The sequence below is a fragment of the Lygodium microphyllum genome, chromosome 12 (assembly GCF_053477565.2).
Source record: "Lygodium microphyllum isolate KBCC chromosome 12, Lygodium_microphyllum_v1.1.10, whole genome shotgun sequence".
Classification (NCBI taxonomy): Eukaryota; Viridiplantae; Streptophyta; class Polypodiopsida; order Schizaeales; family Lygodiaceae; genus Lygodium; species Lygodium microphyllum.
In genome coordinates this window covers 53,231,903-53,255,579 of record NC_141146.1, presented here as the reverse complement: position 1 = coordinate 53,255,579, position 23,677 = coordinate 53,231,903, and positions in this window count along the sequence as shown.

Here is a 23,677-nt window from a genome sequence, read left to right as displayed (position 1 = left end):
CGATGCACCACTTGGGTCAAACACCCATAGCATCAACTTGTTTCTCATCATGCACATAAGAAGGTGTCCCCCTAGATCGTCCATCAAAATACTCAACATTTTTACAACTCTTGAGCCATACCTAGTATCCCCTCTAAGGTCATAAAGCCTTGGGTGCACATCATACACTAGAGGCTATTGAATCTCCATGTACATGCTATCAATGCATTCATCAATAAATAATAGCAACATGCCTACTCTTTCAAAGTCTAGAACATAGAAATCTGCTTATATTGACAATTGTGTACCACATCAAACATAAACTAACCCTCACTTGCATCCAACATATGTTGACCATTATCAAAAATAGTGAAGCAATCTATATCTTGAAGCATCTTTGAATTGCCTACCAAGGCCTTTGACAAAGTATCCAAAACACTTTTCAATTGTGGAGTATTACAGCTAACATCCTCAAAAGGCATATCCTCGAGCTTATAAACTATTTCAGAAATGATAATTGTATCCTACAAATCATGTGCATCCAACACTTCATCAATCTCCCTCTAAGTCCCTGCATCAAGTATAACATGAGCTTTGTAAACCTTTTTAGATGCAATAAGAAAATCTATACATGCAATGGCTGAATCTTCCACTACATGATCTTCCAAGGCATTTGTGGCTATCACAATATTAGGTTGTAGCTTATATCTTGGCTCCTTGCCCTTCTTTTTGCCCTCTTGCTTACTATCTTGTTTTTGCTCCTAGCCAACCTCTTACATAACATGCTCGTGAGGTGACTGATTTGCAATTTTAGGAGGATCCACACTTCTTTTTGTCACTCTCTTAGATATCCCTGCATTATCTTCATCTCTCTTCTGTTTCTCTTTCACAAGTATATCTGTGTTTTGCACTTTTGCTAAATATGCAGCCACTAAATATGCATCTATCGGTGATTCCCAACTAATTATGTCATGAATGTCTTGCCATGTATGAGACATTTCACTATCGATAACTTTCCTCTTTTCAGTTGCATGCAAATCATGTGTCCATATTGTAGCCTTTGGATGGCTAGGCATTCTATCCAACTATAGACTAAAAGTAAAAGCATGTACAATTGCATAAGCATTTCGAACAACCAAGTCTTCCAACAAATTTTACGTACCTCCCTTTCCAAAATTCAAACCAAGAGGAAATCTCATTTCTTGTGCATGGATCTTGCCATCTTTACAAAAGATGAGTTGTCATTCTAAGGCCTCCAAATGATAAGCAACACAATCCTTTCTTTCATGCTGTAAACTATCACACCACATACATCATTTTCCTAGTTTAGGGGCTACTGCCCATCCCCTTTCCTCTTGTCCTTTCTCATCCAATTCGTGACATTTAATTGAAGATCTTGCATGCCTTTAACCAATCCATCTAATACATCTTCCCTAACAGTGGAAATAGTAGGTGCAGCCATAAGGTTAGCCACAAAAGTGGATAGCTTACTAGATACATCAATTGTTTTGCCCGTAATAATGGGCAAGCTAGATACATTCAATCTTTCTCTTCTTCTATGCTTTTTCATCAGTGTAGTAACAGCTTCCTTAGCATGCCTCCACTCTATTTTAAGCCATGTCTTTGTAGTGTTATCCTCTAATAAATCATCAAGCTTCTCTTGAAGATCAAGATTTTTCGCTTGTAGAAACAATTCAATCTTTTAACTTGCAAGAGCTTGCTATTCTACAAGATCTAACTACTCAAACAGACTTTCAAATTCTCTTAATAACTCTATAGCCACAAGGCCCTTATTGGGTTGTAGAACCCACTCGTGGAAAGTCTTGTGGGTAATCAATCTGGTGTCTTCAATGTAAAAATATTTCCTGAGTGTCTTCTTGAAAGCTACCCAGTCAGCATCCTACATGTATAATTCAGTAACTCTTCGAGCTTTCAATTCATGTACAATGAATCATAAAATACTGGATCCATGCAAGTTGAGCCACCCTAAAGAACTCCATCTTTTTAGCATAGATATGCAAATATGCATATACATTCCTACCATTAAACAAATTCATCTCATGCTCTATTGCCAATAGAGCATTTATCTCACAACAATTTATGTTTGAGTAGAAGCTTGCATCACTTGTCGTTGTTGTATCTGCATAAGCATGTTCATATTATGCACTAACCGTTGCAAAATATCACTAGAAACTGTGCTTGAAGGTTCTCCCATCCCGTCTTTCCTTCCGATGACCTTTCATGCCGAGGTCACCAATGTTGAAGGGGTTTTAATCGAAAGGTCATATCCATCGAGGATCAGAGAGAGAAGCAAGTAGAGAATAGGAGATAGAAGAGAAGAAAAATAATAGACTAGAGGAACACAATATAAAGACAAAGCTCAATGAATCGAAGCATTATGTATTGATAGAACTTGAGAAGATAAACAAAATCCTTGTCTGGCACTACTCGGAAGCAATCTCCAAGCATTAGATCTCCTAGAACTCCTTAGTGGACCAAAAATGTGCACCAAACATTAGCTTCTTCTCTGCTGCTCAAACCTCAAATTTGATGGTTGTGTTGGCTCCAAAATGGGGATAAAACCATACGACCCCTACAAGACGCCTAGTCAAAATTCTTCTAGATCACTCCTTCTTCTTCTCCCAGTTCAAAGTGTTGTTTGCTACCTGTCAACTGCTCTATGATTGTGTCTTGCGCGATTTTGAAAGCCCTTCTTTTTTTATAAGATCTCCCAAACTGGTTGAAAAGCCCCTTGCTTTTTGCATGTCACTCTATTCTAGAAGTTTTCTACACCTTTTTTGGATACTTACAAGAGATAATATCCAAAATATCAAAAATAGGCTAAAATTATCCAAAAATCCTACATTTTTGAACCATCCATACTATGGACACTGACACTAATGACTAATATGACATTAACTCTCTAGATTCATAAGAAAGTTGGATGATGATGCCCTCCAAGGGTTTTCACATTGTATCCATGTAGTGGCATGACACCTAATGTGTAGAAAAACTTGAAAAACTCTACTACCTGAAGCAAGTTTACATATTAGTCCAAGCGTACATCGCCAAGTTCATAATACTAAATAGTCACATTGATTCTCTTCTAAAAGATGAAATGTTGAATACTCTCTATGTTCAAGGTTTCAATAGACATATTCGAAAAGCATTCACTTTTGATGATCTATCTGGTAATAGCATTGACCCATTTTATAAGAAACCTCTCAAGTTAGAGCAATTTTTGTTAGAAGAGGAGTCATGAAAATGGAAGAAATCTAGCAAGTTTGCCACAAAACATCCAAATGATGACAACAATGAATCAACTTTTGATTTTTATTTGGAAGCGGAATCTAGTAGTATACAAAATCTGATTCTAAAGAGGAGAAAGAAAAAAAGAAACACAAGAGTAAGAAGAAAACAACAAGAAACACTAAGAAGAATGAGGTCAAAAACCTCTATTGCACAAAGTGCAATAGTCCTAAGCATGTTCATGTAAAATGTTACCTAAACCAAAGATGGTATAACATTTGCAACATAGCCAAGTACAACACTGAGTATTGCCAATACAATAGCATGTACCAGATGGCCCATCTCAAAGGATAGAAATATACTAAAGCAAATGCTTTGGGCCAATGGACCAGCCTCTCAACCAATCCGATTCCTTCCTCGACCATGGTGTATACCAATCAGGACTATCCACAACCTTGATAATGACTATGGTGGTCGTGATAGAGGTGGAAGAGACTGAGGGAATTTCTGGCCCTTTTCTAAACATTACTTCTTTTGTATGCAAGAAGGGCAATGGCGATCTCAGTTTCCAAATGCCCAAGCATATGATGCACAAAAAAGACAAGGACAAGGCCCTGGTGTATATGCCTACTGCCAATATAGTGGAGATCCGAACCAGAGGTGCATGTGATTACCCAGTCTGGCAAAACCTACAAGGATGCCACTTTGCAACCCATAGGCCCTTTGTAGGCTGAATAAGAGAAAGTCCACCACCAAGTGGTAAGATGGACCACAATAGTAGTAGCCATGAAACATTTGGCCATAAGCTTTAATCCGAAGGTGCAACCTAAAAATTGGCATGGTCAACTTAAAGCAGTTGCAATCTATCCAGTATATCCTACCCACTCACGGAATGCAGTAGCTTACAAAGACTCATTCCTAACCAGCATTAAAAAACCCAAACCCCAACCTGATTATAAATCTAGAGCCTGCAAAGTTTAAACCACAACTAGACTTGGCACAATGAATAACATATTTGGCACAAGGAAAAAACAAGCAAGTTGTGCAAGAAGATCTACAACCAAGTGGAGAGAAGAATCAAGATAGTGGCCCTAGAATTTAAAAAGGGAAGCAACTAGAAGCTCATCTTGACAAGCAAAAAAGTGCAAATCTAGATGCCAACTCCAAAAAAGCTCATAAGAAGAATCTAGAAGATCATCCCAAATAGAGGAAGAGTTAATCCTTGGATGCTAACCTCAGAGGCAGTGGAAGTTAATAGAAGGAGATTAAATCCATAGCAATGAAAGGGGACATGTCACGCACTTCAATTGTTCTGGACTCATTTGAGGCATCAATCGGATGGGGACCTATCAATATTACTATTCCACTAGATGATATATTAATCTATTCTTGACTTTCAAAGACCATCCCTTGAAAATGATTCAACCCAAGTGCTCGATATTGCCTTGGTATTGTTTGAACCAGAAGTAGTGGCCATGATAACCCATGCTTTAAAGAACTCAATTCAAAAGATTGGCCTATCTCAGAATGTTCCCTGCTTGATCCAACCATTCCAGTTATTCCTATTTGATGCAAGGACTAGATCATCTAGAATGTCTTACTCAACAATGAAACATGAGTAAGTATAATCTCATTGTGGCAACTTGCCAACAACTAGGATTGAAGGCTTGGGAACCAAACCCCTTCCTAGTGAGGATGGCCAATCAAAAATACGTATGATCTTTGGGCATTATTGTTGAGAGAGCCAAGCTCATCATCAGTATTCTATCCCCAACATGACAGCTGTCTAGTCTAGCAATCACTAGTAGGTGTGTGTGTGTGTATGTGTGTGAGCTCTAATAAGTCGAGCTAGTAGACTAGTTAATCATGGCTGAGCCATATAACCTAAGTTATCTCATTAGTGTTGAGTGAGACTAGGATTTACAAAATTCAGATTATGTGTAAAGAGGTGATGATTCATGCCACCTACTCTTACACATTGAAAAGGTTCCCTTGTCCTTGCATGATGATCAAACAAATAGTCAATTAGATATATTACATGTGCCCTCAATCACAAAGAATTTAGTGTATGTTGGCCAAATGGTAGACCAAGGGTTGCATGTTCGATTTAATGCAAAAGGTGTTTTGTAGAAGACTTTAATGATAAGTGTAAGTTGGTCACAAAAGAAAGTAGAGTTGGTCACATGTTCACTTTAGATGTTGGAATTCCTATAATGAATGATGCCATGGATGCTAAAGACAAAGAAGTAGTTGTAGATATTGAAATATGGCACAAATGTATTGGACATTCAAATGTGAAAAGGTCGAAATTAATGCAATCCAAAGGATTTGTTACATGGTTGCTTACTTTTAGAGTTGTAGAATTTCACAAAGTGTGTCAAGCATGTCAATTTGGTAAGCAATAAGCAAGACAATATTTTTTGCATGAGAGAGATATGAGAGCAAAAATATACTTGATGTTATGCATATAGATGTTTGGGGGCCTACAAAAAATGTATCTCTTGGTGGTAGCAAATAGTTTTTCACCTTTACTAATGATTGTTTAAGGAAGCCGGGGGTATATTTCATGAAGGAAAAGGGTGATCTATTTGAGCACTTTAAAACTTTCAAGGCTGCTATTGAAACATAAATAGGCTTGAAAGTTAAGTGCTTGAGATCAGATGGAGGGGGAGAGTACCTCTCTAATGAGCTTAGTGGCTTCTTGAGGTCTCATGGGATAACGAGACAATTTACTTGCAAGTATACCCCACAACAAAATGGGGTTGCAGAAAGAAAAAATAGACATATTATAGAAGTTACACAAGCATTGATTGGCTGAAAAGAATATGCCAAAATATTTTTGGACTAAAGCTATTTATACTATGGTCTATGTTATGAATAGAACTCCCATAGTTGTTGTAATTCATGAGATGACCCCCGCAGAATACTTTACAGGCAAGAAGCCTGATGTGTCACACTTGAAATTATTTGGTTGTATTGCATATGTTCATGTGCCAAATGAGTTGCAAAAGAAGGTTGATCCAAAGGCTAAAAAATGTATTTTTATTGGATACTCTTTAGAGCATGTTAACCCCAAGTTGAGATGGTGAAAAAATGGAGGAAAAAGCAAAAGGAAGATGGAAAAAGAGCAAAGACATGTAGGCGGCCTCTAAAGATGAACCGGGGAAAAAATCGCAACCTTAAATGAAAAAGCGCCTCAAAAAAATCGGAAAACTCTTGTAAAAAAGCGCCAGGCTCCCTCCTGTGCCAATTGTAAAATATTAGATGGGTGTAGGCTAGAGGCACAAGGCTAGAAGAGGGAAATGGAAAAAGGACCTTGCCACAATGGCCAGTCATGTAAAAAAGGGATGGGTGCACATGGGATTTTAGGGTTTGTATATATAAAGTTCAAAATGTGAATAAGAGATCATTCTTTGGTGTGTGACAACAAGAGTCTTCTTCTTCTTCTCCCCTTCTCACCTTCTTGCTTGTGTGTGCTCTTGAGAGAGGGAGTCTGAGAGTGTGAAGGAGTGAGGGAGTGAGTGTGTGAGAGTGAGGGATCAAGAGGGTGAAGCTCTTCACCATCTCCTCTTCTCTTCCCTTCTCTCTTCTTGCACGCACAGCTATGGAGGATGGAGCTTGGAGGTGGAGGAGGCTTGAGGATGCTTGAGCTAGCATCTAGGATCGTGGAGCTACCGCGTGTTTGAGAGAGGAGGCAACTCATATCGGCACTAAGGTAAGCTCACTGCACTCGTAAGATCGATGGCGCGTCGGCTAGGTGAGAGATAGCCATTAGAGCTCGCTTGGAATGCTTGAAACAATAAGTGGTCCATGGATCTTGGAGGTTGAGCGAAAGCTCCCACATTTTGGTTCCATTTTGCTGGGACCAATGGATTCAAGCTTGAGCACTTGCGCGCCTCATATTGAGCATCGAAGTAAGGGATTCATCCCCGAAACGGAGCTTGAGATAGGTAGGAAATTTGGGTGTTTTTGATATTCAAAACAAGTAAGTATTTTGGATTATTTTGTTTGTTTGATGATTAGGAAACATGGAGAAATCATTTCAGTATTTTTCTTTTGATTCTTGTTGCATTTAGAGTAGGATAGGATTAGGAAATCGCACCGGAGAAGGGTAGGGTTTACTGCTACAAAACAGGGCAAAACAGGGCAAAAATCATGCAAAAATGGCAAAAAGCTCACTTGTGATGCCTAAGATCGGCAAGTGAGTGATTGGGGGCATCAACACCATACTCGGGAAGGGGTACAAGAGCCAAGAGGCCAAGGGACGACTCATTTGCAACCATTTCAGTGAGAGTGAGAGAGAGAGAGAGAGAGAGAGAGAGAGAGAGAGAGAGCTATTGCCCGATTTGATTCGATTGCACAAACCGTGCCACCATCGAACTCCACCTACGTCTCCATTCCTTCCATGTGCAGCTTCTGAAATTATCCAAAAGCCTTGGAAGCTTCCAAGGTTGGGCTTCCTAAGCCCCCTTCCTCATTAAACCCACAAATCCTTCTTTCGAGCTCCCTCCTAGCCCTGCTTCATGTGCTCTTGCATATAACCCCCCCATACACGAGATTTCCTCCTAAGGGCTCTTTTAAGCCCCTTCCCCCCCCCACAAAAGGATTTCCTATATCGTAAAGGGTCCCCTACATCCTTTTCCTCCCCTTTTCCTATGGGCCTTCAAAAGGCCTTCCAAAAAGGTTTGATAAATCCCCCTCCCCGGGTTTTAAAACCCTTCTCGTGGGTTTTCCCCACCCCCCGCAATCCAAAGCCCTTAAATCCTTTCTTGTGGCCCTTTCCCAAAGCCCCTATCACCGTTCTTATACCCCCTGCCCTCCGGGATTTTTCCACCCAATTCTTTGCGAATTCCACCTAATACCCTTACCGTAAGGTTTCCCACAAGTCCTCAAAGCCTTCTTGTGGATTTTTCCCTCCCCTAGCCGGTTTTAAGGCCTTCTAAAGCCAATTCACAAAGGGAGTTCACGTAAGAAGGAGACATACAAGATCGTAACTCTACCCCAAGGCGAAAAGGCTGAATTGGAAATGGCTCCTAAGAAGGCCCAAGGCGCAACTGTAGGAGAATCGTCTCCTAGCATCCACATGGACATCTCACCACAAGTCCAGGTTTTCCTTCCTAAATTTTATTTTATGTTGTTATCGTGCATGGATAATTTTTGGAGATAGAATGCATTTTTCGTCTTAAATACTTTGGTTAATTTTGAAAGAATTAGCTCAGGAGACAGAAGAGTTTGGCCATTAGTATTTTTAATAAAACAAACAAAACAAAGTGAGCAAAAGATTGATATGCGTCTCTAGCAAGTAGTTTTTGTGCATTTCAATGAACTGAACTTAGATTAATGTCCATATTTACAAAACTGAATTAAGATAGTGCACTCCATTTAGGCATGGAAGTATAAATTGCATGTCACCATATTAGGACATATCTTATTCACAATGAGTCATTATGGAAAGTGCTAATAATCCATAGGAAATTGCAAAGCATGAAATGATTCTTAAGTTGCATAACTCTAGTCAATTGGTATAAATATCGTTTTTCAAATGCATATTTATTGGTAAAAGGCTACTTGTTTTAGCATGAATATTGTTTATAAGTTATAGGATGATTAATTGGAATTAGGCTATAACCTAACCTATGCTTGATCTTAAATCGAAAAGTTAGGGTTTGAAAATCAACTTATGCATAGATAATAAGTCATGTGGTTATGGAAATGATAGCGTAATTATCTTCAAAAATAGACAGGTTAAATTGGCATAAACCTTAACACCTGAAATCGCGGAGTACTCATTTTGAAAAGGGTTAACTCAATGCAACGTATCCCAAGGAATTGACTAGGGTTAGCACGGTAAATACATTTACCTAGTCGCATGTATTGCTAAAACTGAAACTCCTATACCCTAAATACTTTCCCACATTCACGGAATGTAGGGACAGCAAGACATACTCGCAAGAAAAGGTCTAGGGTTTATCCCTAAGGGTCTTTCGCTAAAAAGATGAAACTCGAAACCCTAGGACCAACAATCTCGGCCTAATGCAATCAAGAACGGGTTGTTATATCTAATCATGACACTTGATTAGAAGACACCGTTGATGGGTAGAATAGTTCCATAGTTTGATGCGACACTTGTGCAACAAGTGCAGAGTCTCATGATCTTGTGATTGGATCACAAGGGAATGGCCACTTCCTCAGAATGAGGTTGGCAGATTCTTACACAAGTTATCTTGCAAGAGGATGAATAGTCATCTTAATATAGTATCTTTCTAGGGTAGAGATAATTGCTTGGAAGCAAAGGACAAGCCAATAAATTGGAATAACATATGAAGTTAAGGTATTAATGAAGTTGGGTTAATAGGGTATGCCCTAACCCAGGATATAGGGGATCTTGCCAAACTGCAATTGATCCCAGATCGAGTGCTGGACGCATTTGGAAAGAAGGATTCACTCCTGAGCACTTGGCCAAAAATAACAATCAATGGAATTATTTGTGCTTGTAAACAATTTTAAGAGCAATGTTTTGCTTTGTTTGATCAAAGAATTAAAGGATAAATGGATATCTAATGCTTCAAGTTGAAGGCCTGAAGGGAGGGGCAGCTTTAGTTACCCCCGACTGCCTACCTGACCATAACCAAGGGGGTTATTGACTGCACCGGGAAGGTGGACCGAACCCACTGCGAGAGGTCTCTCCGTTAAGCACTACTTGGAGCAGGAGGACGCTTGGGTGCCAGGGGGGCTCTGGCCATAAATCCCTCGCCTTTCGGGCCCTGCACAAGAGGCTAACGTGACTCAGGATTGGATCTCGAGGCCCGCATACTAGTCTACAGGCAGAATCTTGGATTAGTAATCCTTGTGGATTGTTGGATAGCCTTCGGGCAGATTGTGGATAAGCCTACGGATTGGACTTTATGTATTTTAAAGATAAATATGATAACCTATTAAAAAGGAACTTGTTTGACATTGCTTTTCTATGTCAAGTGCTATGATTACGTGAAGGAACCAGTGCCTAACGGGCTAATTAAGGAATCTGATTGATACATTTCCAACTAAATGTATTAGGTAATTAAATAACTAAAACAACTTGAGGAAAGTGCGGTGGATGTGGCCATAGGTCCATCCTACAGATGGGTGGTCCCGGTTGGCCGGGAACTTTTCTCAAATCACGATGGACAGCCAGAAGATCATCAAAGAACAAGAACAACAAGAGCGTTGACCTAGAGTTATAACTGATCCTGATTTATGTTGTTTTAGGGGAACAGAATGGGACTATGCCTTATGGTAGAGAGGTTGAGCTTGGCATCCCTCTCGTTTTCCATTCTCCTTGAACTAAGTGCAGTGTGAATCTGCTTCGGACTTGGCATTTCTGCGTGAAGTAGTTCGCTTGGGTTCGATGCTAGTTGCCATTAGGAAACGACCAATAAGGAAAACCCTATTTCAAATTGGTCCTAAGTGGGAACGTCCGGAATACTTCTGCTATGTGGTAGACGTGGAAAGTCCTAGATCGCAAACCTGTAACATTCCATGGGAGTGCCAGGCGGAGCTTTCCAGACATCCTTTCCGATGGACTGCCAAGATGTGTCCTGAAGATAATAGGTGGACACGTTACATTAATAGAGATGGATGCTTTGTTGAAGAATATGGTAATAGTTGCAGCTTGATTGCTAGATACCATAGAGATGGCAAAATGTTTACTCTTGATGTGTCAATTCCAGATTTGAAAGCCACCATGTTTGCACATGATGGTGGTGCTATACGGGATGTTGAGATATGGCATAAGCCGATTGGCCATGTGAATGTACAAAAATTGACATCTATGCAACAGAAGGAGATTGTGCTTGGACTGTCTAAGTGCAACTATCATGAATTTTGTTAACCCCAAGTCAAGAAGGCAAAAAAAAGAATGAAAAAGTGGAAAAAGGATGGAAAAATAGCAAACACACAGGCGGCCTCTAAAGCTAAGCTAGGGCCAAAAGTGTAATTTTAAATGAAAGGTGCCTCAAAAAATCCAAAAACTCATGTAAAAGAGTGCTAGGCTCCCTCGTGTGCCAATTGTAAAGTATTAGACGGGTGTAGACTAGAGGCATAAGGCTAGAAGAGGAAATAGAGAAAGGACCTTGCCACAATGGCCGCTCATGTAAAAACGGGATGGGTGCCCATGGGATTTTAGGGCTTGTATATAAAGTTCAAAAGTGAATGGAAGCTCATTCTTCGGTGTGTGGCTAACAAGAGTTCTCTTCTTCTTCTCTTCTTCTCTTCTCCTTGCTTATGTGTGCTCTTGAGAGAGGGAGTGTGAGAGTGTGAGAGAGTGAGTGCGTGGGAGTGAGGGATCAAAAGGGTGAAGCTCTTCACCATCTCCTCTTCTCTTCTCTTTTCTCGCACACGCGGCTATGGTGGATGGAACTTGGAGGTGGAGGAGGCTTGAGGATACTTGAGCTAGCATCTAGGATCGTAGAGCTATCGGTGTGTGCGAGAGAGGAGGCAACTCTTATTGGCATCAAGGTAAGCTCATTACACTCGTAGGATCGACAGCGCATCGGCTAGGTGAGAGATAGCCATTAGAGCTCGCTTGGAACGCTTGAAACAATAAGTGGTCCGTGGGTCTTAGCGGTTGAGCAAAATCTCCCACATTTTGGTTCCGTTGCCGGGACCAATGAATTCAAGCTTGAGTGCTTGCGCATCTCATATCGAGCATCGAAGTAAGGGATTCATCCCCGAAATGGAGCTTGAGATAAGTAGGAAGCTTGGGTGTTTTGATATTTCGAAACAAGTAAGTATTTTGGGTTAGTTAGTTTGTTTGATGATTGGAAAACATAGAGAAATCATTTCAGTTTATTGCTTTTGATTCTTGTTGCATTTAGCGTAAGATAGGATTAGAAAATTGAATCAGGAAAGGGTAGGGTTTACCATTACAAAACAGGGCAAAATATGGCATAAATCATGCAAAAAATGGCAAAAATCTTACTTGGGATGCTTAATGTCGGAAACTGAGTGATTGGAAGCGTCAAAACCTTACCCGGGAAGGGGTTTAAGAGCCAAGAGGCCAAGGGAGAGCTCATTTGCAACCTTTGCACAGAGAGAGAGAGAGAGAGAGCCCACAAAGATTCGATTCGATCTTGTCATTGGAGAGCCTACCGCTCACCTCAGGTATACCAATCACTTCTCTTGGCACCCTAGTTAGGATCTAGAAGTTTGTGCTTGGAGTGATTGTTTAAAGCGTGAGATTTGATCGAAATCATCGCCACACTACATTTATCGCGCCACATTCGGCCGATCCGAAAGGCCGTTTTTTTAGGTCGAGTCCCAGAATCGGCCCTCGGCCCTTGACATTTGGCTGACTTGGCCCAAAAACCCTAATTAGCCCTTGGTCCAAAGTCTACTCGGTCCGTCCAAGTGATGGCACTCGGCCCATCCGAGCAACCCCGTCCAAATGACAAGACTCGGCCCTCGGCCTGCGAAAAGTTCAACCCTCGGACCAGTGTGATTCGGCCCTCGGCCCATGTGTCTCGGCCCGTCCGAATCACCCACTCGGCCCCTATAATTTGGACCAGTTGGATCGAGTGTGAATTTGTCTTAAATTTTTAGAAATTAGACCTAACCCGGCTAGAAACGCAAACTGTCGCAAGTTCTCATGAAGCTCAAAACTTGATTCTGGCACACGAAATAGACAAAATCATAAGGCATAGCCACTTAGTAGCTTGAGTAGGCTGTTGCCAGACCTAGAGATCTAGAGGCAACCCGTTGAGCCATAAAACCCTGATTGGACCAAAAAATGAGCAAGGCAACGTAACAGAAAAACCCTAAACGCCATCAAGACAGTCAGAGAATTGATCGACAAAGCCTATCATGCCCAAAACAAAGCGAGAGTGCATAAGACACTTAGAGATTGTTTGCTACACTTACCTTGAATTTCTGCACTTGAAGTACACTTAAGAAAAACTGAAAGCCTGATATTGAGCACAAGTGCACTGGAAAGAACACACACACTGAGTGGAGATAAATTGAGGATTATATTTAATAAGTCAAGGAACTCACTCAAATAAACCACTCAAGGAACCCACCAATAGGAGAGGACCCAAAGACGTAGACAAACCATCAACACGCGAAGTAGGACCAAGCAAGCGGTGCCAATGAAGTGGATTTGACAAACCTACTCAACCTGATCGATAGCTTGGTGGAGCACGAGAACTGGACTATGGCAGAAGAAAGCTCAGACCGCAGGTTTAACAAGGAACTCGACTTAGGCGTCTTCCCAGAGGCTATTCAGCAGCTGGTCAGTAGCTACGATGCGCACGCTCGGTATGAGCACTGTGGCAGGACAAGAGATGCTATCATCGCAGACTTAGAAGAAGAGAGAAAGCTAGCCCATAAGGCATTGCAAAGCATAGTCGAATACAATAGAGACCAACAGGCTAGGAGCTAAAGGTAAAGCACGGAGTTGCGTGAGGTGCAGCGAGTGCTGAACTTAGCTAGTAGAAACCGAATGGATCACGAGAGAGCCTTAGAAGAAGACTTAACGCTGGAGCGAGCTTCTCATGAAGCGACTGCTAAACAACACCGCAGAGCAGAGCAAAGTGCCCTAGCATTGGGGACATCACTGCTGGCAAGATTAGGAGCAATCCAAGGCTCTAAGAGCCAGTCTAAAATCCCAATAGTCACAAAGCAGCTCGACAAGTACCAACCCCATGACGATCCATACAGCTTTGTAGAGTAGTTCAAGCAAGTCTGCAAAGCCAATGGCCTCAACGACTTGACTCAGCGCTCTGAAGTATTCGAGCTTTGCTTAGGTGACAAGGGTAAGACTTGGTATACAAGCTTAGATACCGCAGAGAACGAGCCAACTTCAATAGGCTCAAGAATCTCTTCATCAAGAGATTTGCCGAGCTTGGATACTCTGACAATCTGCTAGTAGGACTGATGAATGTCAAGCACAAAGAGAAGGAGGACATTTGCGATTACATAACACACGTGAGGAGTCTCTTCAAGAGAATCCCTACAGGTGAATGACTGACTGAAAGAGCAGTTTCAACTGTATTCATCAAGGGAATTTGAAACAAGGAACTATATAAGGCTTTGGCAGGCAACTCGAGCTTGTAGCGAGACGTGTTGGCTAGGGTTTTTGAGGAAGCCATCAGAGTTGACGATTAGCTGAAAGAGCGGAGCTCTAGGAGCTCAAACTCAAAAGAAACCAACTTGCGAAGTCCAGAGAGAGTGTCAGTCTCTAGTGAACGATCAGTCCCATCATCCAAAGATAAGGGGAAAGCCACCGAGACAAACCAAGACTTGGTTGATGTCAAGATGGAGATAGCCAAGCTGCAAGACATGTTGAGATGACCAATGTATCCACACGTCCAATGCGTGTACTGTGGCGAAAACCACTTGCCAGTCGAGTGTCAAGACCTTAGGTCAAGTGACTGGCCAAAGACCAAGCCACTTTTAACCCAGATGTCAAGCCAACTCCTAGGAGTTGTTGCACTAAATAAGTGATATTGATAACTAATTTCTATGATTTGTACTAGCCTTCCTCAATAGTTACGACACTCGTTTGTAGTAGTCCAACTAATTTAATATCGAAAACTCAAAAATTTTGCTTAATCTTGCTCTTCATCTCTATTTCTATACTGGACGCTTAAATACTAACCCTAGGATTTTAATCCCTTCGCGACACTTTTAATTTGCATAACGTTAGACACATCATCTTTTATATTAATAATGTTCAAACAAACAGATAACATCAAATTAATTTTATTTTTCTCTAACCCTAAGAACTTTTCATAAAACAACCAAAACGATATTCTTAGGTTTTGTATAGAAGATCCTAATTTTTGGTTGAATTAAAAACATGATTTTTATCAAAAAATAATGTAATGTTCATCCAAAATAATTGTTTTTGATTTTTAAGATATAGTATTCAATTTCCAAAAATTCTAGAAAAAAATAAAAAAATTCTTCAAAAAATACATAATTTATCAAAAATATCACATCTCATAATTGTTTAACCAAATATTTCATAAAAATTTATCTATATCAATTTTAAGCCATTTAAAATATTTTCAAAAGTTTTTGATTTTTAAAATAAAATAAGACCTATATAAATTCTAAAAACTATCCAGAGTTGAAATTGAGATTTAAAGGTATTTTATAAAAATTCCAAACTAAAGAAATATTTATGTAAAATTATTTTTTTTAATGTTAAACAAGTTAAGGTACTTACATAAAGTACGAGATTCATAATTGCATCTTTGGGAGCCGTGTCCTTTGTAGTCCAGCAAAGGGGAGTCTATCCAATCATTCCCAATGGTGAGCTCATCATTTTCCCTCTCCCAAGAGATCAATTGGTCAATTGCATTGTTGCCATGGAAAAGCCACTTTTAACTCTTTTAAGACTTAATCTTGATTAAGTCCAAATATACGAGCTTAGCTTCCATGGTTTTATGTTGATGACTAAGAGAGAAGAGAAGATAAAGGCTCCAAAATGGAGGTAGAAGGAGAAGACATGGTAATGGCTATGGAATAGGCATGGGCTTCAATTCTCTCTTCTTGCTCTCTCCAACTTCAATTGTTTCTTCAAATCCTCTTACTTGGATGGCTTGAATTGATGGCACTTCCTTCAGGATGATAGCGTCCTCTTCTTGATGATGGCGCCCTTCTCTCTTTAGTTTGCTCTCTCTCCCTCTTTATAGAATGGTACCCCCTCCTCTCTTTCTCATGACTCATCAACTTCCACTAACTCCTCCCCTTCCTCTTCTCCAATTGGCTTTTGGACTTCCTCTCCCTTTCCTCTTCCTCTTCCAGTTAGTCTTTTCCCATTCTCCCTCTCTTCATCTCCCACTATGATGTGCCCCCTAGGATGAGGGCGCCCTCTCCTTGGTCATAACCTCTTCAAATCCACATGCAACATTTTTTCTTTTAGTTATGGTTTGTTTTAAAAAAAAAACTAATTTCCTAACCTTTAGAACCATAACACATAGAAGAACACCCCCCCTTCTCTTTTTACTAGCATCCTCTCTTACATAATATTTTTTTTGTTAGGCTAAAATGTTAGCTACTTTTCCACTTTCATTATACAACTACCCTCTCTTGCATTTTTGCCTATGAGGTTGCCATTATCAAAATGTTTCCCCTCCTTGCTCATATTAACTCAAATACTCATGGTTCCACTAATAAAAAATAATCCCTTCTGATTAGATAAAACTATCGAATTCTATTTGGTATTTTCCTAAGTCCACCCTCTAGCACAAAAATCCTTTGAACTAGGATTTTCCACTTATCGGACTATAGAGACACGTCCTCCAAAGACGAAATTACGATCGCATCTGCATTAAATTAATGTGAAAATTTGGTAACAATGTGTCAATTGTATAGAATATTGCTAAAAAGTTTTGCAATGCTAGGCATTGTTTCTAGGTGTTGTCATCAAGACCTTGCGCTAACTCCGGTAGGTTCGGCCACGACGTCCCACATTGCAGATTTTTGAGAAGACTTCCATACTCACAACCATACAGCCAGCCTTACCTAGCGAACAGACTGTAGCCACTCTTAAGAAGGGGAGCCCCATTGGCCCTTCCTGCACCTAATGACATTAAGCCAGCTATTCCTAGGATGGACATAAACCCTACAGGCATACCTAGACTGCCTGGTTCCTACGTGACCCATCCACCGAGTGACGCTCCAGTCCACTACATGGAAGAGCCAAATGAGGAAGAGACTTATGTATACCCTTATGTCTCTCACGACTACGAGGGCAATGCAGTCCTTATGGAATATCGACTAGTACTGGTGATGATGTTAGGGAGAGGATGAGGTAGAGGCATAGGAGGGTAGACGCAGGATCCAATCATTTGTTGGACTTGTGGTCACCCAGATCATGTCTCATCATGTTGCCCTGAGAGGGAGTAGTAGAACAGAGACAAAGCTGACCTAAGGTGCGTTGAGTGCAGAATCACCCAACTCTTCGTCGATTGCCCAAAGCGAAAACCTTCTTCAAGTTCAGCCAATGTACCATCTGTCCCATTGGGGCTGTTTGGTGTCGAGAACCTCAATGGGGAGGCCTCACCTATCCCATTGCGGGTCATGACCCATGCCCAGACGAAGTAGGCCAGTATATCACTGCCACGACCTAGCAACCTCGATGCAGCCTCAATAGGGAAGAAGATGCGCAGGTGGAGAAAGAAGAGGTCAGAAGCTAAGATTGCACTGAAAACTGAGAGTGCTACAACTCTGCCTATTGGAAAGAAGGTCACATACACAGAGGCAAAAACTTCAGCCCCTAAGACAGCCGAAAAGGGAAGTGCCAAGGTAGGGGAATACCCACATCTGAAGCACCAACTAGATGCCATAGAGAAAGTGAAGGAATGGGTGAAAGAGGCCTAAGAGCACTTAAGAGACGCTGAGCCCATCCTAGATGACAATATCGATGATCTCTTCAGCATAAGCATGCCAGTCTCACCCCCTCGACCAAAGTTAGGAGATGCGACCGCACTACAAGCAGCACCGCTTAGGCTAAGCCTTGATGCTGCAGGCCTCCAAATCAATCATGGCCATTGGCCAAGACAATCCGATTTAGGAGAGAGACGAGCACTCAACGACCTCCTTACCACGCTAGTGACCACCCCTATGTCGTTAAGCCTTGTGGACCTGCTTAAGCAGCATCCCACCTTATGGCAAGACCTGAAGCAGTGGGTTGAGGGGTCATGAGAACAAGCTGCTGATCTGCACAACCATGATGCAAAAACACAAATATCGAGTCTAATGCTACACTCTGTGCCAAAATCCTTGCACATTAATGCTTTCTGGGAAGGCATGGAGATGCATGTAGTATTATCGATCCTAGACTTGGGAAAACCCACCTGTCGAGACCGCTCGATTTAATGTCACATTAGCAAATGGCATGAGAGTGAAGCCATTCGAGGTACTTTAAAACTGGCCAATGAAAATCGCAGGTGTCCGACTTTATAGTCATGAAGGGAGTGGACTATGATATCCTATTGGGCCGACCCTGGATGCGCAATGCCAGAGTTATCGAAGATTGGGGTAACGGCTTGATCTTCCTAAGCAACAGAATGGAAGCTGTGAGGGTAGAGATGGACACTTGGAAGACCTCACCAATCGACTTGGATGCCATCTCCACGATGCTCAAAGGTAACACTCAAGTCAGGAAGTCTTATGGGCCCTTGACCAAGTATATCCCATGCCCAGAGAATGAGTGAGATTGGATGCATGTCCTTGCTACAATCGACTTGTCGTTCTCGGATCATGAGGCATATGAGCAAGCCATCAAGATGATGGGCAAGTCTAATGGCACGCCCTCCGTACTAGTTTTCATGATGGCAAGAACCCTTCGTGGGAGACCGAAGCCCGTCACCTTCCAAGTGCCAAACAACAAAAGAGAACTCCAAGAGATTCTAGAATACTTAACGGACAAGCTAGCTGACAATCCAACAGCAAACTTCAAACCACTCCAGGATCTCTTAGATGAATCCAAGTGGCAATGGACCAGGGTGCATGACTTAAACCTCATGTACAACTGGGACCTAGTCCCTGATCAACGATAAGAGATATACCAAGCCCTAGGAGACGACCAGTAGTCTGACATAGAGGACTCTAATGACGAGTATGAAGACTGCCAATCCTTTAGTGACGAAAGTGAGGGTGAGATAGATACTGTAGAATACGACACTGAGGGACATGAAATCTTGGGTAAGTTACTAATGAATATATGTGTGCATCACATGGGTTCAAAATAAGGTATTTTTAAATGCCATTTCTATAAATTTTTTACATATAGAAGGGTGCAATGTAAAGAAGTTATTTATAGACTGAATAGAAAAGGGTTATGTTTTATTCATGAAAATTTCACAGATAAGGATATTTATAAATAGGCCTTGAACGCACGTGATGTAGAGGATATACATATAGTAACTTCCCCAAGCATGAAATAGAATAAATACGAGCAGATTCCAAGCCACAGAACAAGAGTGTCTTCAGGATAGAGCAAGGGGTCATGTGCATGAATTGTGATCGTGCCTGGTTAGAACACGTAGGAGCCATAGACTTTGAGCAAGCAGGCCTAGCCCAACCGGGAACGACACTAGTGCTTAGGACAGAATCACCATCTGAAGTGTGACCACCAGGGAAGACCACCTCTTCTAGTGAAGACGGGAAGTTTGACTCTAAGTTGGAGGTAAGTTCGGATAGCGACCTAGAAATGCCTAGGCCACCCAAGACCTGACGCACCAAGGGGGATCTACCCATTCACCTGAGGTGCAGACGATTGAAGCAGGAAAGGGTGAAACAATCTAGGGACACACGAACAAACGAACAGCAAAAACCGTAGGACCTCCCTAAAAGATTTATGAAATTCAAGAAAGGAGATAGGGTAGTGATCTTGTTGGGTGCCAAATGGTAAGGGCAAACGAGTGAACCAATCGAGGGACCAGCAAGGTCAAGGAGGTGAAAGGGGAGACACCCTGACCAGCCTTCATTGTCAATGACTTGATTGAGGAATAAGAAACGAGTCTTGTTGCCCTCTTGCGAGAGTATGTAGACGTATTCGCTTGGTCCTTGGAAGAGCTCAAAAAGGGGTAGATCCAAATATAGTGAATCATAATATACCCATGACACTAGACGCAACGTCGATGAAGCAGCCGTACCCTATGAATCCAAAATACGCTCATGCTGTCAAGGAAGAGATTGATAAGCTGATGAGAGCGGGATTCATTAACAAAATTGAGCACACAGACTGGGTATCACCCATAGTCATCGTATGATGAAGAAAATTGGAAAAATCAGAGTGTGTGTCAATTACAAGAAGGTGAACGCTGCTACTAAGAGGGACAATTACCCATTGCCATACACCGAGCACATGCTTGAAAGAGTGGCGGGCAAGGAGGCCTACGGTTTTCTGGATGGCTTCTCAAGATACAATCAGGTGCCAGTGCATCCTGCCAACAGGGATAAGATTGCCTTTGCCACTGAGTGGGGCATCTTTGCTTAAATAGTCATGCCTTTCGAGTTGACTAATGCCCCTGCCACTTTCCAACGCCTCATGTGCACCATATTTAAAGACATGCTTCACAAAGAGTTGGAATTCTTTGTCGATGACCTTTGCGTCTACTCGACCTAGATGGAACATTTAGACAAACTCCAAGCATTCTTTGAGCAGTGTCGCCTATATTGTCTCTCCTTGAACCCCTTAAAATGCCAGTTTTTGGTGAAGCATGGATACATCCTAGGCCATGTGGTGTCGAAGAACGGCATTGCCACTGACTTCTCGAAAGTTAGGGTTATTGTTGACCTTCCACCCCCAATAAACTATAAGGGTCCAATGCTTATTAGGCCATATGGAATACTATCGACGGTTTGTGCTGAATTACGCATTGATGGCCAGACCTTTATACAAGTTGTTGATTGTCTTTCAATGGACTGAAGCATGCAAATGAGCATATGAAGAGTTGAAGAAGTCTCTAACCACAGCACCAATTCTACGAGCCCCAGATTGGACCATTACCTTCAACGTGCATATTGATGCTTCTAAATTTGTCATGGGGACAATGTTGTGCCAACCTGGCAAACACAACCTAGACTATCCAGTGAGCTTTGCTAGTAGCAGACAACTCATTGAGAAGGAAATGAACTACTCGACGACAGAAAGAGAGGGCTTGGCCATGGTGTTTGCTGTGAAGAAGTTCTGGCATTATCTATTGGCTACACCCTTTACCTTTTTCATGGACCATCAAGCCTTGCTATATCTAGTGAATAATCCTTGTGCTACAGGATGCATGGCTCGGTGGCTCCTTTTGCTTTTGGAGTTTGACTTCTCCGTGGTTGTATGGAAGGGAAAACAACACTACATGGCTGACCATATGTCACGCATCCCCACAGGAGAAGCCATTGGAGAAGGCATTGCCGATGAATTGCTAGACGCCCATCTCTTTAACCTTTCTAGCGAGGGAGATTTATTCAAGGCCGATCTAATGCCATATTAGGCAGATGACATAGTCCAAGTGCTTGAGCACAAACTACCTGAGCGACCGATAGAAAAGGCAAGACTTAGGCGACTCATTCTCAAGATCCAACCCTACCAGTTGATAGTAGGCCAGCTGTATCCCCTAGGGCAAGATGGATTGATGTGCAGATGCATGTCCAAGCATGAGATGCACCACGTACTCTCAAAGGCACACAATGGAGTTACTAGTGGACACTTTAGTGAAGACAAGACGGCCCGCAAGGTGCTGCAGTCTCAACTATGGTGGCCAACACTGTTTTGTGATGCAACACGATTTGTTAAGCATTGTGACGAGTGTCAACAGACAAAGGTCCCGATTCGCAATGATCAAATGGAGTTGACCCCAATCATTGCACAACAACCCTTCAAAAAATGGAGAATCAACTTCATAGGACCCATAAGCCCCGATGCATAGTATTCGCAGGCCAAATACATCATTGTGGCCACAGACTACCTAACGAAATGGGCAGAGGTGAGAGCAACACAAAAGAATGATGCTCGAATGACTACCAAGTTCTTGTGGGAGCAGGTATCTCACGATTTGGCTGCCCCATCAAACTAATTAGTGACCAGGGCACACACTTCATTAATGAAGTGATACCGTATCTCCTATCCATCTTCCTAATTATCCATTGAAAATCCTCTCCATACTACCCTCAAGAAAATGGCCAAGCAGAATCCATGAATAAGATTGTTGTCAATGTCCTGACCAAAGTAGTCTCTGCCTCATGTAGCGACTAGGATAACAAGCTGATGGCAACCTTGTGGGCTTATTGCACAGCTTATAAAATGGCTGTCAGGCCAGACCCCCTTTAGGTTGATCTATGGAAGCGAAGCAATTCTCCCTGTAGAATTCTTCATGCCTAGCCTAAGAATAGCACTTTAGGAACGATGGGAAGGAAAGGAGGCATGGGCGTAACACCTGGTTGAGCTCGAATGCCTCTCAAAGACTTGCCTTCTAGCCACTCATATGCTCATATGTTAGAAGGCATGACGCAAGAGATAGTTTGACAAGCAGGTCAAGCAGCACAACTTCGAATAGGGTGACTTAGTGCTCCTATACTCAGTTAAGGGGCATAAGCAAAAAATGAAGTTTAGAGGTCTTGGACCTTTCATAGTCTGTGCAATCAGCCAAACGGGCAACATCGAGCTCGAGATTCTAGATGGCAAGGGAATAGGATTCTTTAATGGCAGTTGTGTCAAGAAGTACTACCCTCCCACGCATCCTTTGCATGAGCCACCAATGTTGGAACCACCTGTCAAAGTATGAGTAGCCACAATCACTGAAATCGATGATGAGGATGAGGAAGCCGTAGACCTCGCATACCTGCACATCAGGGTCACTGCCAAGCGAGCATGCACCTTCAATGCTTTGATCAACAAGGGAGCTGACTTCAATGTCTTGACTTACGATCATTGGACCCAACTTGGCAAACCACCATTACAGTCCACTAATGCCAAATTAAGCCCATATGGGGGCCGCTCATACGCATTTCTTGGCAAGTGCAAAATCGCCATTTCTATCGAGTCTGAGACTATACTAATGATATTCTACATGTTGCCAAATGCCAAAGACGCAGGCACACGGAGTTGCTACTAAGGCAAACCTTCAAAAAGAAAACTCATTGTAACATTGATTATGAGTTGCAGCGCATCCACCTCACCATAGGCAACGCTCGCATTATTACAGCTTTCAGCAAAGGGCTGCGCGACCTTATCATAGTCCACAAGGCCACCAATAGAAGTATTAGCAGCCAAATCTAAGGAGGGGGTAGTGCTCAGCCACCACCCACCAATTCTCAAAAACCACTACTCATAGCAGCAAAAGTTAAGGCCCAACAGCCTAGGTTTAAATGGAAGCCTAAACAGCCGCAACCGTCACCTAGGAGTCAATGCACACATCCTCATAAAACCTGAAACTCTAAACCTAGGAAATCGAGGCGCAGTCATAGAAATCGATGCATGATCAAACAAAGATGGGTCTCTAAAGCCCTCTTGCATGCGCAAGGCTACTATGAGGGAAATGCCTAGATATGGATCCCTAAAGCCCACACAACCAAAGGCACCACTCGTATACCGCCCTCAAGCTTGATCACCCCAAGTCCCATTGAACCTCAAATCCATAAGCCGTAGCACTTTCCAGACCCACATCCATCAAGCTCATCCATATGCATGCCCAAGAGAGTCGAACAAGCCTATCGACCCAAACAACACACATCATCACATGAGTCATCATCTGTTAGAGCCAATTCAACTACCTTGATCCATTATGAAGGTAGCAGTCCATTGGACGTCGCTGCTACTTTCCTAGCCCTAATCCAAGAGTTCCAACCGCAATCTCAAGGACACCCGCAACCGCAACTATTCATTGTCAAAGGCTCTAGTGCTATCATACCCCAACCACCAGCAGGTCTTAAACCCTCCTATGAGCGAAAATTATTTTTGACA